Source organism: Ornithorhynchus anatinus, chromosome 1 (genome assembly GCF_004115215.2).
Source record: "Ornithorhynchus anatinus isolate Pmale09 chromosome 1, mOrnAna1.pri.v4, whole genome shotgun sequence".
Lineage (NCBI taxonomy): Eukaryota > Metazoa > Chordata > Mammalia > Monotremata > Ornithorhynchidae > Ornithorhynchus > Ornithorhynchus anatinus.
In genome coordinates this window covers 112,221,212-112,236,792 of record NC_041728.1, presented here as the reverse complement: position 1 = coordinate 112,236,792, position 15,581 = coordinate 112,221,212, and the positions used below count along the sequence as shown (strand labels likewise).

The following is a 15,581-nucleotide window of genomic DNA, read 5'->3' as shown; positions in this document are numbered from 1 at the left end:
GAGCTCCGTCTGGCACTTCCAGTCTCAAGTATTTGCAGGGAAATATTTTGTCCTCTTCAAGCAGACATGAGGGCATATCAAAGTGACCCAGAGCGGGACAGGAACTCCAGCACTTAGTACAGTGCCTTGCACAAAGTAAACGCTTAACAAACACTGATTATTCTTACTGTGTGCTCATTTAGTCCATAGCCTAACTCCAGGCAGGCAATCAGTGACATTTACTGAGTGGTTCACTTCATTCATTCAATTGCATTTATTGAGCACTTACTGTGTGCAAAGCACTGTATTAAGTGCTTGGAAAAGTACACTATAACAATAAACAGACACATTCCCTGCCCACAAGGAGCTCATTGTCTGTGTGCAGAATGCTGAAGTGCTTGGGAGAACATAATACAATCGTATTTATTGAGCATTTACTGTGTGCGGAGCACTGTACTAAGCACTTGAGAGAATACAATATACCAATGTTACAGACACATAGTGGATATCTTTCCTGCCCACAAAGAGCTTTCAGGCTAGAAGGGAAGAAATACATTGAGACATATTATGGATACTTGTCTAAGTGTTGTGGGGCTGAGTGGGGGTGGGGAAGGTGAATATCAAGGGCTTAAAAGGTAAAGCAACAGAAATCAGGAAAGCCAGCTGGTCTCCCATTCAAGGACTAGACTATCTTGGACCTGTTTAGTTCTCAAGATTGGACAAAGTTCAGGCCTGAAAAGGAGTGGAAGTATAATCCTGGGCAATTTTTCAGGAGCCAAAGGTAAGCAGAAGAAATAAAAATAAGATACTATTGGAGTTTGTGGGTTAGTTATAGAAGCAATGGTGGGGTTGGGGAGGTCTGCGCAGGAGACTAGCCATGTACCCTCCCTGCTTTAAGAAAAAAACTACTCAAAAAATATGGGTGTCCCTCCTTTTCCTGTTTTCCTCTCTCACCCACCAGCCTGGGCAGAAGTTTCACCTTTTATCAGAGTGGGAAGTGGGTGAGCCTTCATTCTTTGGGAATATTTTGAAAAGTCCCATCCCGCCAAGCCCCATAAAAAAAAGAATCCACAAATAACCAGGAACCCCCAGGGTTGGGAGAGAGACTAATGAGAAGCAGCAAAGCTTAGTGGACAGATCACAGGCCTGGGAGTCAGAAGGTCATGGGTTCTAATCCTGGACCCTCCACTTGTCTGCTGTATGGTCCTGGGCAAGTCACTTCACTTCTCTGGGCCTCAGTTTCTTCATCTGTAAAATGGGGATTTAGACTGTAAGCCCCACATGGGACGGGACTGTGTCCAACCCAATTTGCTTGTATTCACCCCAGTGCTTAGTACAGTGCCTGGTACATTGTCAGCACTTTTCAAATAACATAATTACTATCATTAAGATGAGAGGTTCTGCCACACTGTCCCTTATATGGATGGCTCATCACTGTTCATTCATCCATTCATTCAATCGTATTTATTGAGCGCTTACTGTGTACAGATCACTGTACTAAGCCCTTGGGACAGTACAATACAACAATAAACAGACACATTCCCTGCCCACAACTAGTTTATACTCTAGAGGACAAGCTTACAGTCTGTTATTCTGAAAGACTTTGGTATTATTGAGAAAAATCACATCCATTCTTGGAGTGTAAGTGAAGGGGAGAAGAGAGAAAGAACAGGAGAGGAAAAGAGAAAAATGAGAAACAAAAGTGAAAGCAGGAATAGAAAAGCAGAACAAAAAGGAAGAAAACTCAGGCCACAGACAAAAGAATAGAAAGAGGGGACATGTGGAAAACTGAAAGGGAAGCCAAATTATCTTGTATCTACCCCAGCACTTAGTATGACGCCTGGCACAGAATAAGAGCTTAACAAATGTGGTTAAAAATAAAGGAGAAAATAAGAAAAGAATGAAGAGAGGAGGCAGCCCAGGGAAGCATTTTAGGACTAAGTAATTGAAGAATGGATGGATGGGATAAAGTGGTCGGGAAGATTTATTGAAGACAGCAGGAGAGGGAGTGAGCACTGGAAGGAATAAAATAGGACAGTGTGAATTGAGGTGAAAAGTAGATAGGGTTTTAGAATCACTCAATCTCTGAATATTTGATTTAGGATTATGCCAATTATGAAATTTAAAATATGTCAATGGTAACTGGGGTCATTGTCACATTGTAGCAATTTTGGATTCTCACTCTGGTTCAGGAGGGCAAAAAAAAAAGCAAGACATATCTGCCAATGTAGCTTAATAAAGGGAAAGCTGAATTTTAAGTAAACTGAGTAGAAACAACATGCAAGCAGGATTTAAAGGACATTAAGTCACAATTCAATAGGTGTTAACAACTTTGTTGCTATTCACTTTCATTCCCTACTCCTTTGAACTAGTCCATTTTTCACCTTGGTACAAACTATGTCTTTCCTGTAGCAGAGGATTTGGTTCTTTGCCAGTTCAGATTAAAAAAGCTGAGTGTTATCTGAAAGCCTGTGAACTGAAGGCCAGTCCAATTCCCTTTCCCCAGGAAAAGCTTCTTTGATTTTATTGTAGGAGCAAATTTGTATGTGTTTAAGACCTCTCTAACATCAGGCAGTGGATTTAAGAAAAAATAAATTGAATAAGCTTTCTCTTTCCTTTCTATTACCCAGTTTGGTTTTTTATGAGAATTAAATGGAAAGTTCCTTTAGGCAAGGGATTGGGTCTTAAACGTCTCCTAAATATCATAACCCTGTCTTTCCCTGCCCCTCCCCCCGACCAACTTAAGGGCCTAGTGCCATCTTGCATGCAGTAAACTTTCTTTGAAAGGCTTTTTAGTATGAGACAAAGATTTACATTTCCTCAGTGTAGGGATTGGGTTTCTGAAAGACAGGAACGGGCCCATATTGCCAAAGATGGAAAGTTTAGATTATCCCAGTAAATATTTTTCAAGCATTTCATATTTTGGCAGGGCTAAAAATTTTGGTTTCCAATTTTTATTTAAGGTAAGCATAGACTGAGGGGCAACTAGACTTAATCAGTGGCATTTAGTGAGCACTTACTCGCTGCAGATCACTATACTAAGCCCTTGGGAGACCTCAACGGAGTGGTAGATACTCTCCCTGCCTGCAAGGAGATTAGTCTAGAGGGGGCGATAGATATTAAAATACATAAATTATGAATATGTGTATAAATGCTGTGGGGCTGAAGGTGGGGTGAATATTGAGTGCTCGAAGGATGTATATCCAAGGGCGTAGGTGACCAGAAGGGAAAGAGAGTAGGGGAATGAAGGAATAATTGAGGAAGACCTCTTGGAGTAGATGTGATTTTAATATGGCTTTAAATGTGGGGAGAATGGAGGTCTTTTTTTGGCTCAAGGTGGACTTTCTCTCTGCTCTGCTGCCATTTCTGGAGTTTGACTTCCATTTTAGGGATAGAAGGGTGTGCTACTTGGGGCCCAAGGTCTTAATCTCCATTTTGCAGATAAGGTAACTGAGGACCAGAAAAGTGGAGTGACTTGTGTAGGGTCACAAGGCAACAAGTGGTGGAGTTAATAATAATAATAATAATTTTGGTATTTGTTAAGCGCTTATTTTGTGCCGAGCACTGTTCTAAGCGCTGGGGTAGACACAGGGGAATCAGGTTGTCCCACGTGGGGCTCACAGTCTTAATCCCCATTTTACAGATGAGGTAACTGAGGCACCGAGAAGTTAAGTGACTTGCCCAAAGTCACACAGCTGACAAGTGGCCGAGCGGGAATTCGAACCCATGACCTCTGACTCCAAAGCCCGTGCTCTTTCCACTGAGCCACGCTGCTTCTCTGGTATTAGCACCCAGGTCCTATTGACTCCCACGCCCAGGGTCTATCCATTAGGCCACGTGGCTTCTCAGCCCATTCGGAGCCCATTCCTCAAGCCCTATCCTGGTCTGGTTCTAGCTTTCTCATTCTGGACCAAGCCTAGAATCTACTTCTTGATGAAGCAGAACTTCCCCTCTAGACTCTAAGCTCCTTGTGGGCCGGGAACGTGCCTACCAACTCTGTTGTACCTGTACTCTCCCAGGTGTTTAGTACAGTCCTCAGCAAACAGTAAGCACTCAATAATACCAGTGACTGATTGACTGAAAGAGTGGGTTTGACAAGGGATCAGGAGCCCAAGTTATGATACTCCAAACTATAGAGAGGACAGGGTTCTCTCCCTCACCAGGAGTGCAGGGACATGGTTACACAGTACATTAGGGCTTGGAGGAGACAGCTTATTGAGGAATAGGCCATCAAGTTGAATTTCCACTTGTGATTTCATCACTAGTACTTACTGAGTGCTTACAGTGCCCAGATCAGAGTTGGTCGACATCATCCTGTCCTCAAGGGGGTTGCACTCTACCACAGGAGCAACAAATGGATGTTTCAGGTGACCCTTATCTGGTAGGCCCTAAATCATCATCATCAATATTTATTGGGTACTTACTATGTGCAAAACACTGTACACTGAGGGAATCAACAGGAGGCAGACATAATTATTCCCATGAATTGCTTATAAATTTCCAGGGAGGCAAAGAGAGCTTAAATAGATGAACATGTAATCAGATGAGTTGAACACATGCAACCAGATGAATATAAATTCAAATAGCAGGAATATCTATGTATATACACATGCAGAGAAGCAGCGTGGCTTAGTGGAAAGAGCACGGGCTTGGGAGTCAGAGGACATGGGTTCTAATCCCGGCTCCACCATTGTCTGCTCTGTGACTTGGGCAAGCCACTTAACTTCTCTGTGCCATGGCTTGGCTGTCCCCAAAATGACCAAACTTGACTCTGAAGCAAAGGCACTTAGTTGCCATCGTTAATACAAATGCCCGACAATGACAAAAAACAATGAGGAGAAAGAGCGGTTCTCTAAGCACTCAATTAGATATACCAGAGCAATTCCAAAAACTGACAAACTGATTAAAATAGTAAAAGCCCTTAGATCTGATGACATTCCTGCAGAAATTTGCAAGCAAGGAGCAAGACTAATCTATTAGACACCTGCACAAACTTTTCAGAAAGGCTAGCATGGTTTCCTGCTGATTGATAAAGAGGCGACTATGGGACATTAAGTTCCACATCAAAAGGCAGATGAGTCAATCATATTTATTGAGCTCTTACTATGTTCAGAGCACTGTAGGAAGCACCTGGGAGAGTACAATATAACAATATAACTGACACATTCCCTGCCCACAAAGATCTTATAGTCTAGAAGACGACCTCACAGTCTAGAGGTCTGTAAGGTTGTCATGGGCTTCTACCTTCTATATACTTGAATCTATCTCTTAGAACATCTGGTATTCACCCCGACCCCAACCCCACAGCACTTAAAATATGTACCCCTATTCTCTCCCATTTCTCTTATCTGTAAATTTATTTTATTTTCTAGACTGTAAGCTCCTTGTGGGCAGGGATGTCTCCCAACTCTGTTATATTGTATTCTACCAAGCATTTTGTTCAGTGCTCTGCACACATTAGGCTCTCAATAAATAGCATTAATTGATAGAGACCAGGAGATACCACAAAGCACACCTAACTTCTTCAGCAATTTTACCAGCATAGCCCATGAATCCTATTCTACCTCAAATGTAAGGCTAAAACAGAATTGAGCTCTTGAAAGGTAGTCAGTTCACCGCCACTGAGGTAATGCTGGAGAGGACACGTGAAGAGAATAGATGACCGCAATTAGATCCATGACCTTTGAGCGTGTGACCTTGGGCAAGTCACTTCACTTCTCTGTGCCTCAGTTACCCCATCTGTAAAATGGGAATTATGACTGTGAGCTTTACATGGGGGAACCTGATCACCTTGTATCCCTCTCCCAGCACTTAGAACAGTGCTTTGCACATAGTAAGTGCTTAACAAATGTCATCATCATTATTATTTGATATCTGCCCCACTCTCAGCCCCACCACACTTATGCACATATCTATAAATCACATAACATTTTTGTATATTCATTCATTGTCATATTTATTAAGCACTTACTGTGTACAAAGCACTTTATTAAGTGCTTGAGAGAGTACTATGCACTAACAGTATAACAATACAACAAAATTAACAAACAGTTGTTACAAAATTAACAGACATATTCCCTGCCCACAGTGAGCTGTCTCCCCTCTAGATTATAAGATCTTTGTGGGGAGAGAACATGTCTACCGACTATCATATCGTGCCCTCCCAAGCTCTCAGTACAGTGCTCTGCACAGAGTAAGCGTTCAAAAAATACCCCTGATAATGACGATGCCAGAAGGATAACCAAGCAGCTGCTGTATAGGGGACTGAAAGGGGACACGCAAGCAGAAAAAAACAGAATAACTGTTCTAAAGACATAGATAAACAAACACCAGGGCACATCTCCTCCAAGAGGCCTTCCCTGACTAAGCCTTCCTTTCCTCTTCTCCCGCTCCTTCTTTGTCATTTTGATTTTCTTTACTTTTCATTACCCTATTTACTTTGTTACTTTGTTAATGAGATGTACATCACCTTGATTCTATTTATTTGCTATTGTTTTAATGAGATGTTCATCGCCTTGATTCTATTTATTGCTATTGTTCTTGTCTGTCCCTCTCCCCCGATTAGACTTGAAGCCCATCAAAGGGCAGGGACTGTCTCTATCTGTTGCTGATTTGTACATTCCAAGCGCTTAGTACAGTGCTCTGCACATAGTAAGTGCTCTATAAATACTATTGAATTGAATGCATGAATTTGCTCTCTTTATTCATTCCCCCCTCACAGCACTTACGTACATATCTGTGACTTCTTTGTTTATATTAATGTCTGCCTCCCCCTGTACACATAAGCTCATTGTAGGCAGGAAATGTGTCCATTTTTTATCGTACACTACTCTCCCAAACACTTAGTACAGTGTTCTGGAAACAGTAAACACTCAAATATGATTAACTGACTTCCCAAATAAGATGATGCAACAGTGGACTGTTGAGAAACCATCATGGCAGACAGACCAGCCTCCCAGAGATAGCATTCTGGCAAAGGTGGTGTGAAGATCGGGGTTGATATCAAGGAGGCAGGCCCTATATGAGGTAAATGCTTCTGCACAGTAAGAAATGATCCAAGTGCACACGAGGTAGAAGAGAGCGCCAGCTGCATAAACATTCTTTTTAGGCATACCCACACAGGGGTAGGATCTGGGTTACTAGTGATATCTCTGAAAACAAAGAGAAGTTCTCTGTGTGCCCTGTGTGGTCAGTTGTAAAACAGCAACCATCTCACAATAAAATATTTGGCAGTGGAGGTGAGTGATGAGCTACTGTTCTGAAGAAATCCCTCTCATCATTACAAGTGAATAAGGGAGAATCTACTGCTGACTGAAGTGGCCTGGATTTACCAGGCCTAGTTCGAAGAAAATCCCTCAACCTCTTTAGGCCCTATCTTTCCAACCTGCAAAATGGAAAGAATACCCTCCTTGTTACCATGCATTTGTTAGGTGTTTTGAAATGTTTTCTGGAAAGGAATTTATACCCTGTACAAACACAGTACAAACTGGTAAGGATTGAGCAAGTAATCAGTCTTTTTTGGAGGTCAGGGTTAGAGGTAAAAAATCTACAGCAGCGTGGCCAGGTGGATAGAGCACAGGCCTGGGAGTCAGAAGAACCTGGGTTCTAATTCTGGCTCCACCACTCGTCTACTGTGTGACCTTGGGCAAGCAGTGTGGCTCAGTAGAAAGAGCGCGGGATTGGGAGTCAGAGGTCATGGGTTCTAATCCCAGCTCCACGGCTTGTCAGCTGTGTGACTTTGGGCAAATCACTTAACTTCTCTGTGCCTCAGTTACCTCATCTGTAAAATGGGGATTAAGACTGTGAGCCCCACGTGACAACCTGATCACCTTGAATCCCCCAGCGCTTAGAGCAGTGCTTTGCATATAGTAAGCACTTAAATACCATTATTATTATTATTATTCTCTGTGCCTCAGTAACCTCAACTATAAAATGGGGATTGTGACTGTAAACCCCATGTGGGACAGGGACTGTGTCCAACCGGATTTGCTTTTCACCCACCCCAGCTTTTAGAACAGTACCTGGCACATAGTAAGCACCTAATAAATGTCGTTATTATACACATGCACCTGTTGCGGCCTGCTCTTCCAGCTCCCAGAACCCACCGCAAGAAGAGGTCCACGTGTGGAAGAGAAGAGAGAAGTAGTGTGGTCTTGTGGATAGAGCACGGGCCTGGAAGTCAGAAAGACCTGGGTTCTAATCCTGGCTCCACCACTTGTCTGCTGTGTGACCTTAGGTAAGTCATTTCACTTCTCTGTGCCTCAGTTACATCAACTATAAAATGGGGATTAAGACTGTGAGTCCCATGCGGAACAGGGATTGTGTCCAACCCAATTTGTTTGTATCCACCCAAGCACCTAATATAATGTCTGGCACATAGTAAGTGTTTATCAAATAGCATTAAACAAACAGAAATGTGATTTATTTATTTCTGCTTAAGCTATAACAGGTGTTTGAGGTAAGCAAGGGTGAGTTGATAAGAGTGTTACTTTAGACTAAACCCTTTCTCCAGTTCTTTTCCCAAGCAAAGTCTCCCAATAAGCTTGATAACAAAAGCTTGTGGTGTGTGATTTCTATTAATCAATCAGTCAATTGATTGTATTTATTGAGTGCTTACTGCATGCAGAGCACTCTAAGTGCTTGGGAGAGCACAAACCAACAGATTTGGTCGACATTTTCCCGATCCACTTGGAGCTTACAGTCTAGAGGTGAAGATCGACATAAAATTAAGGATAAACCTAAGTACGTGGGGTTGAGGATGGGGTGAATATCATGTGTTTAAAGAACACAGAACCAAGTAAATAGGTGATGCAGAAGGGAGAGGGAGTAGGGGAAATGAAGAGTTAGTTATGGTAGGCCTTTTGGAGGAGATATGATTTTAGAAAGGCTTTGATGAGGCTCCGAACAGCTGGCTTCTTACCCTCGGAGGGAAGAGGAGAGAAGAGGAGGGTAAAGGGGAGGAGAGACCGGGTTGGTAATCAGATCACCAAGCTTGGTCCTTGCAGTTCTGAACCTCATTGGCTTTAAATGCTATCTTGATGACCTGGACTTTGGTATTTTCTACTATTATCCTTTACATTTTGGGATATCAATCTGGTCAGTATCTTTTTTGGGAATCTCCTTTAGCCATGACTGTCAGGGCTTTCATAGAACTCTCAGATGGGTTCTGGCTTCAACTTCAATCCCAAAATGTCCTTGGATCATCCAAAACACAGGGTGACTAATTTTGCTCTTAGTTCTGCATTATACAGCTAAGCAGTCCCAATTTTAATCCCATGAAACAAATGCTTCGGAGTCTAATAATGAGGTAAAAATACAGTCCGCTATTGGAACCTGCCCTATTCTTTCCAGTTTGAGAAGCAATAATTCTTGGCTGGAGGAGAAAGTGAGTTCACTTTTCTTTTTTCATGTATGGAATTTGTGGTTTAAATGAAGTGATAAAACCTACCCACATATTGGTTTCAGCATTCAGTTTGACAGTACTTAACTGTTTTTGTGCCAACTCTGGAGAAGAAATGCCAGCAATTCTCTAAGAGATTATGTAATTATTGAAATCAAAACCAGCCCAACATCAGCAACTGAAATGTTGAAAGATGGAGTTACTTTCCTCTAAAAGAATTTTTGTGATTGTTAGTTATACCAAGGAAGCATTCTGTTGGGTGTGCCTATCACTGCCTGATGCAGTGTTTTGTTCCTCTGTCTATAAATGCAGATTAAAAAGAGGAAAATCCCAGTAATTGAAAAAAAACACCAGAACTGAGAACCAGCATGGCCTAGCGGATAGAGTACAAGAGAATCAGAAGGACCTGGGTTCTAGTTTCAGCTCCACCACGTGTTTATTGTGTGACCTTGGGCAAGTCACTTAACTTCTCTGTGCCTCAATTACCTCATCTGTAAAATGGGGATTAAGATTGTGAAGCCTATGTGGGACAGGGACTGTGTCCAAACTGCTAAATGTGAATCTACCCCAGGATGAATAGTGCGTGGCACATAGTAAGAGCTTAACAAATACCATGAACACAAAAGAACAAAAAACACCTTGAGTGTTTCTCTGGGGTGACCCCTTGACACCCTCACTTACTCCAAGATTTTGTGTTCCTCTCCCAGGTTCCACTGATCATGGGCATTACTCCCCCTTCCTCCCTTAGATTGTGAGCGCCATGTGGGTCAGAGTTGGGGTCTGATCTGGCTGTATTACATCTACTTCAGAGTTTAGCACAGAGCTTTACACATAGTAAACACTTAAAAGCATCACCATTATTATTATTGTTAGGGCTGGACACTTCAAATAAAAAAATAATGGATATAAAGGTGTGTTGAGACTGTGAGCCCATTGTTGGGCAGTGAATGTCTCTATCTGTTGCCAAATTGTACATTCCAAGTGCCTTGTACAGTGTTCTGTGCTCAATAAATACAATTGAATGAATCTAGAAGTAATGGCCTTACTGGGGAACAACAATCCAAACCAACATCGATTGAATCATATCCATCTGGCAAAAAATCTCCTCTATTAATCCTCTGCAGGCAAGAAAATTCTGCCGATAATTCAATATTCTTTATTTTTGAAAATGGCTACCATGCTATACTGGTGGTAGTAGTAATAGTATGAAGAGAAGCAGTGTGGCTCAGTGGAAAGAGCCTGGGCTTGGGAGTCAGAGGTCATGGGTTCGAATCCTGGCTCTCCCATTTGTCAGCTGTGTGACTGTGGGCAAGTCACTTCACTTCTCTGGGCCTCAGTTCCCTCATCTGTAAAATGGGGATTAAGACTGTGAGCCTCATGTGGGACAACCTGATGACTCTGTATCTACCCTAGCGCTTAGAACAGTGCACTGCACATAGTAAGCGCTTAACAAATACCAACATTATTATTATTATTATTACTGAGTGCTCAAGGGGGCCATGAACTGTGCTAAACATTTGACAAAATACAATAGAAATGAGTCATGATGCCCCCAAGGAGCTTACACTCTAATGGCAGAGGCAGACATAAAAATAGCTATAATGTACAGTTTTTCCTTGGTACTCAAAGACGACAGCATTGATCCCAGAGTTCACCTATGATTTCCAAATAGAGTAATCAGAATAAATTATTGAAGGTGCATTTGAATATCTGATGATGGATTCTCATGTGGGGAGTGATGGATGAGCAAACTGCAGAAGAATTCATGATCACGTTAGTGGCTTGTACAATGCCACTCACACTTTCTCTCACCTCAAACTCTTACTTCCCCCTGAGGTATGGAGTGTGGTGAGCAGTCAATCAGAAGCATTTCTTGAGTGCTTACACGTGCAGAGCGCCGTACTAGCATTTGGAAGAGTACACTACAACAGAGTGGGTGGAAACGTTCTCTACCCACAAGGAGCTTACAGTCTAGAGGAGGTGAAAGACATTAACTTAAATAAATAAATTACGGGTATGTAAGTAAGTGCTGTGGGGCTGAGGGCAATTCAGGCTGGAAAGAGTGGGGCAGTACATTTTGATGTGGACATGGCAGATTTTTACACATAGTACTATTTGCAGTTGAATAATAATAATAATAGTTGTGATATATGTTAAGTGCTTACTGTGTTCCAGGTACTGTACTAAACTCTGGAGTAGATACAAGCTAATCAGGTTGGATACAGTCCCTGTCCCACATAGGGCTCACAGTCTTTATCTCCATTTTACAGATGAGGGAACTGAGGCACAGAGAAGTGCAATGACTTGTTCAAGATCACATAGAAGACAAGTGGCAGGGCTAGGATTAGAACCCAGGTCTTTCTGACTCCCAGGTCTGTGCTCTATTTAGACCACGCTTCTTCTAATAATAATCATGATGGTACTTTTTAAGCACTTAGTGCCAGACACTGTACTAAGTGCTGGGGTGGATAGAGGCAAATCAAATTGGGCACAGTCCCTTTTCCCCATGGGGCTCAAAGTCTCAATCCCCATTTTACAGATCAAGTAACTGAGGCACAGATAAGTGAAGCAACTTTCCTAAGCAGACAAGGGGAGGAGCGAGGATTAGAACCCATGACCTTCTGACTTCCAGGCCCATGCTCTATCCACTATGCCATGCTGCTTCTCTGAAGTGACCACAGTTTAGTGCCAGTGCTCTGCCATGAACACCACCAGCCAGCAGGCAGTTGCTTCAGTCACTGCTGTGGTCTTGGGCAACCATGTTTGCTAGCTATTTTTGAAGACTCCTTCTAGACCTGTCTACCTTGCAGAATGCCCTAGGTGACTTTGCTCTGAAATTTTGACCACAGGTGGCACCGTTCCAGTAGAGAAAATAATCATTATGGTACTTCTTAAGTACTTACAATGTGCCATGTCCTGTTCTAAACTCTGGGATAAATACAGATCAATCAGGAAAAGCTGCCCTTTCCTCTCCATCCAAATCGCTCCCTGGTTAGTACAATCACTCATCATATCCCGACTGGATTACTGCATCAGCCTCCTTTCTGATCTCCCATCCTCCTCTCTCTCCCCACTTCAGTCTTTACTTCACTCTGCTGCTGGGAATATCTTTCTACAGAAACGCTATGGGCATGTCACCCCCCTCCTCAAAAATCTCTAGTGGTTGTTTATCAACCTCCGTATCAAGCAAAAACTCCTCACTATTAGCTTCAACCTTGCCCCCTCCCACCTCACCTCCCTTCTCTCCTTCTACAGCCCAGCCAACACATTCCGCTCCTCTAGTACTAACCTTCTCACTTTGCCTTGTTCTTGCCTGTTCCCCGTCGACCCCAGGCCCATGTCCTACCTTTGGCCTGGAGTGTCCTCCCTCCTCACATCTGCCAAACTAGCTCACTTCTCCCACTTCAAAGCCCTACTGAAAGCTCATCTCCTCCTGGAGGTCTTCCCAGACTGAGCCCCCCTTTTTCTCTGCCCCTACTCCCTTCCCTGCCCCACAGCACTTATGTATATATGTACATATTTATAATTCTGCTTTTTTATTATGTGTATATATCTATAATTCAATTTATTTTTTTTTGATGCTATTGATGCATGTCTACTTGTTTTGTTGTCTGTCTTCCCCCTTCTAGACTGTGAGCCCACTGTTGGGTAGGGATTGTCTCTACCTGTTGCCAAATTGCACTTTCCAAGTGCTTAGTACAGTGTTCTGCACACAGTAAGCACTCAATAAATATAAATAAATATAGTTCCTGTCCCACATGGAGCTCACACTCTTAATCCCCAATTTACAGATGAGATAACTGAGGCCCAGAGAAGTTGAGTGATTTGCCCAAGGTCAAACAGCAGACATGGGGCAGAGTTGGGATTAGAACCCAGATCCTTCTGACTCCCAGGCCCATGTTCTACCCACTAGTCAGACCCAGAGCCCAGGTCTTCTGATTCCTAGAATCGTGCTTTCCACTAGACGAATAACAGGGCTATTAAAGGGCATTATTAAAACAGGAAAATATTTGATATAACAACCTATCATTTTACAGGAAAACAATCACTGAATATATAGTGCCTCTGTACCACTGCTTCATGTAAAAAATCCATTTGTTCTAGTGAAAGCTAGAACTTGTGTTATCCCTCGATTCGAGAATATTAGTAGAATAGAACACTAAGGAGAAGCAGCATGGCCTGGTGTATACAGACCAGGCTTGGGAGTCTTCCAGACTAAGCCCTACCTTTCTTCATCTCCCACTCCCTTCTGTATCACCCTGACTCACTCCCTTTGCTCTTTCCTCCATCCTAGCCCCACAGCTCTTATGCACATATCTGTAATTTTATTTATTTCTATTGATGTCTCTCTCTCTCCCCCTCTCTAGACTGGAAGCTCATTTAGGGTAGGGAATGTGTCTGTTTATTCTTGTACTCTCCCAAGTGCTCTGCACACAGTAAACACTCAATGAATATGATTGATTGAATGAATGAATGAGTCAAACCAACCTGGATTCTAATCCTGGCTCCACCACTTGGCTGCTCTGTAACCTTGGGCACATCACTTGACTTCTCTGTGCCTCATTACCTCATCTGTAAAATGGAGATTAAGACTGTGAGTTGTATGTGACACGGGGACTGTGTCCAACCTGATAGTTTTCTGCAGAAACGCTCTGGGCATGTCACTCCCCTCCTCAAAAATCTCCTGAAGTTGCCTAACAACCTTCGCAGGAAGCAAAAACTCCTCACTATTGGCTTCAAAGATCTCCATCACCTTGCCCCCTCCTACCTCACCTCCCTTCTCTCCTTCTACAGCCCAGCCCGCACACTCCGCTCCTCTGCCACCGCTCAACTCCTCACTGTGCCTCATTCCCGTCTGTCTAGCCGTCGACCCTTGGCCCACGTCTTACCTCTGACCTGGAATGCCTTCCCTCCTCACATCCACCAAACTAGCTCTCTTCCTCTCTTCAAAGTCATACTGAGAGCTCACCTCCTCCAGGAGGCCTTCCCAGACTGAGCCCTCCCTTTCCCTCTGTTCCTCCTCCCCTTCTCATTTCCCCTACTCCCTCCCTCTACTCTATCTCCTTCCCCTCCCCACGACACTTGTATATATTTGTACATATTTATTGCTCTATTTATTAATGATGTGCACTTATCTATGGTTCTATTTATCTATTTTGGTGGTAGTGATGCCTGTCCTGTCTACTTGTTTAGTTTTGTTGTCTGCCACCCCCTTCTAGACTGTGAGCCCGTTGTTGAGTAGGGATTATCTCCATCTGTTGCCATATTGTACTTTTCAAGCACTTAGTACAGTGTTCTGCACACAGTAAGCGCTCAATAAATACAGCTGAATGAATGACATGAATGAATCTACCTACCCCAAGGCTTAGTACAATGCCGAACATATAGTAAGTGCTTAACAAATACCATAAAAAATAAATGAAAAACATGAAAACCCCTCAGAACTCAGGTTTTCAAAACAACATTTCTGAGAGCTTCAGCTCAACAAATTCAGCACTTCTGATTGATTTTTCTGATAATATAAAATTACAAAGTAAAATATTTGTGCCTTATTGCTGCACATCTTTTCAATATCTCACATTGGCTTGTCTTTTCTACGTCACCCTGTATTAAATAGTATTTCAATTCACTCATCTAGAGGTGCTAAAAATTATTTTCTGGAGAGTGGTCTGCATACAGTAAGTCCTCAATAAATACCATTCACTGATTGATTGCTGGATCTAAAATCTTCACTAAAGTTACCATTATCATGATTTGTCAGTAAAAAGATTTAAATTGTGGTGATCTTAATCTAAGAAAATGTCCTAAACAATGGTCAAAGGCTACTTGTGAAGCTCTCAAAATACTTCTACTCCTCCTCCTTCTCTTAGGATAGCATCTGGAGAGTTTCCAGTACTCTACTAGACTCGGCTATGGAAGAGAGAGTCAAGCGGACTATCTATTCCATTCCTAGCTTGGGCAGTGGCTAGCGAGTGGAAGGCAATCTGCTACAAGTCCAAACTCACCTTCGCTGGGCAGCAGCAGCATGCGAGAGAGTCGAGGGTGGAGATTCAAGTTTACTGCACGAAAAGAAGTAAACCACTTCTGTATTCTTACCAAGAAAACTCTAGGGATGCACTACCTGAATATTGCAGATGGAGGTGGGGTGTTCTGGATTAGATGTGTCCATGCAGTCGCTATGGGTCGGAGACGACTTGACAGC

At 42.8% G+C, this 15,581-nt stretch overlaps 1 non-coding gene across 1 annotated transcript; it reads left to right on the top strand.

The window, feature by feature from the left end:
* The first annotated feature begins 15,239 nt into the window (after window positions 1–15,239).
* On the top strand, window positions 15,240–15,374 carry LOC114817661. The gene has a single exon (XR_003765516.1). It is a non-coding gene; the product is annotated as a small nucleolar RNA SNORA7 (small nucleolar RNA).
* The last annotated feature ends 207 nt before the right edge of the window (window positions 15,375–15,581 follow it).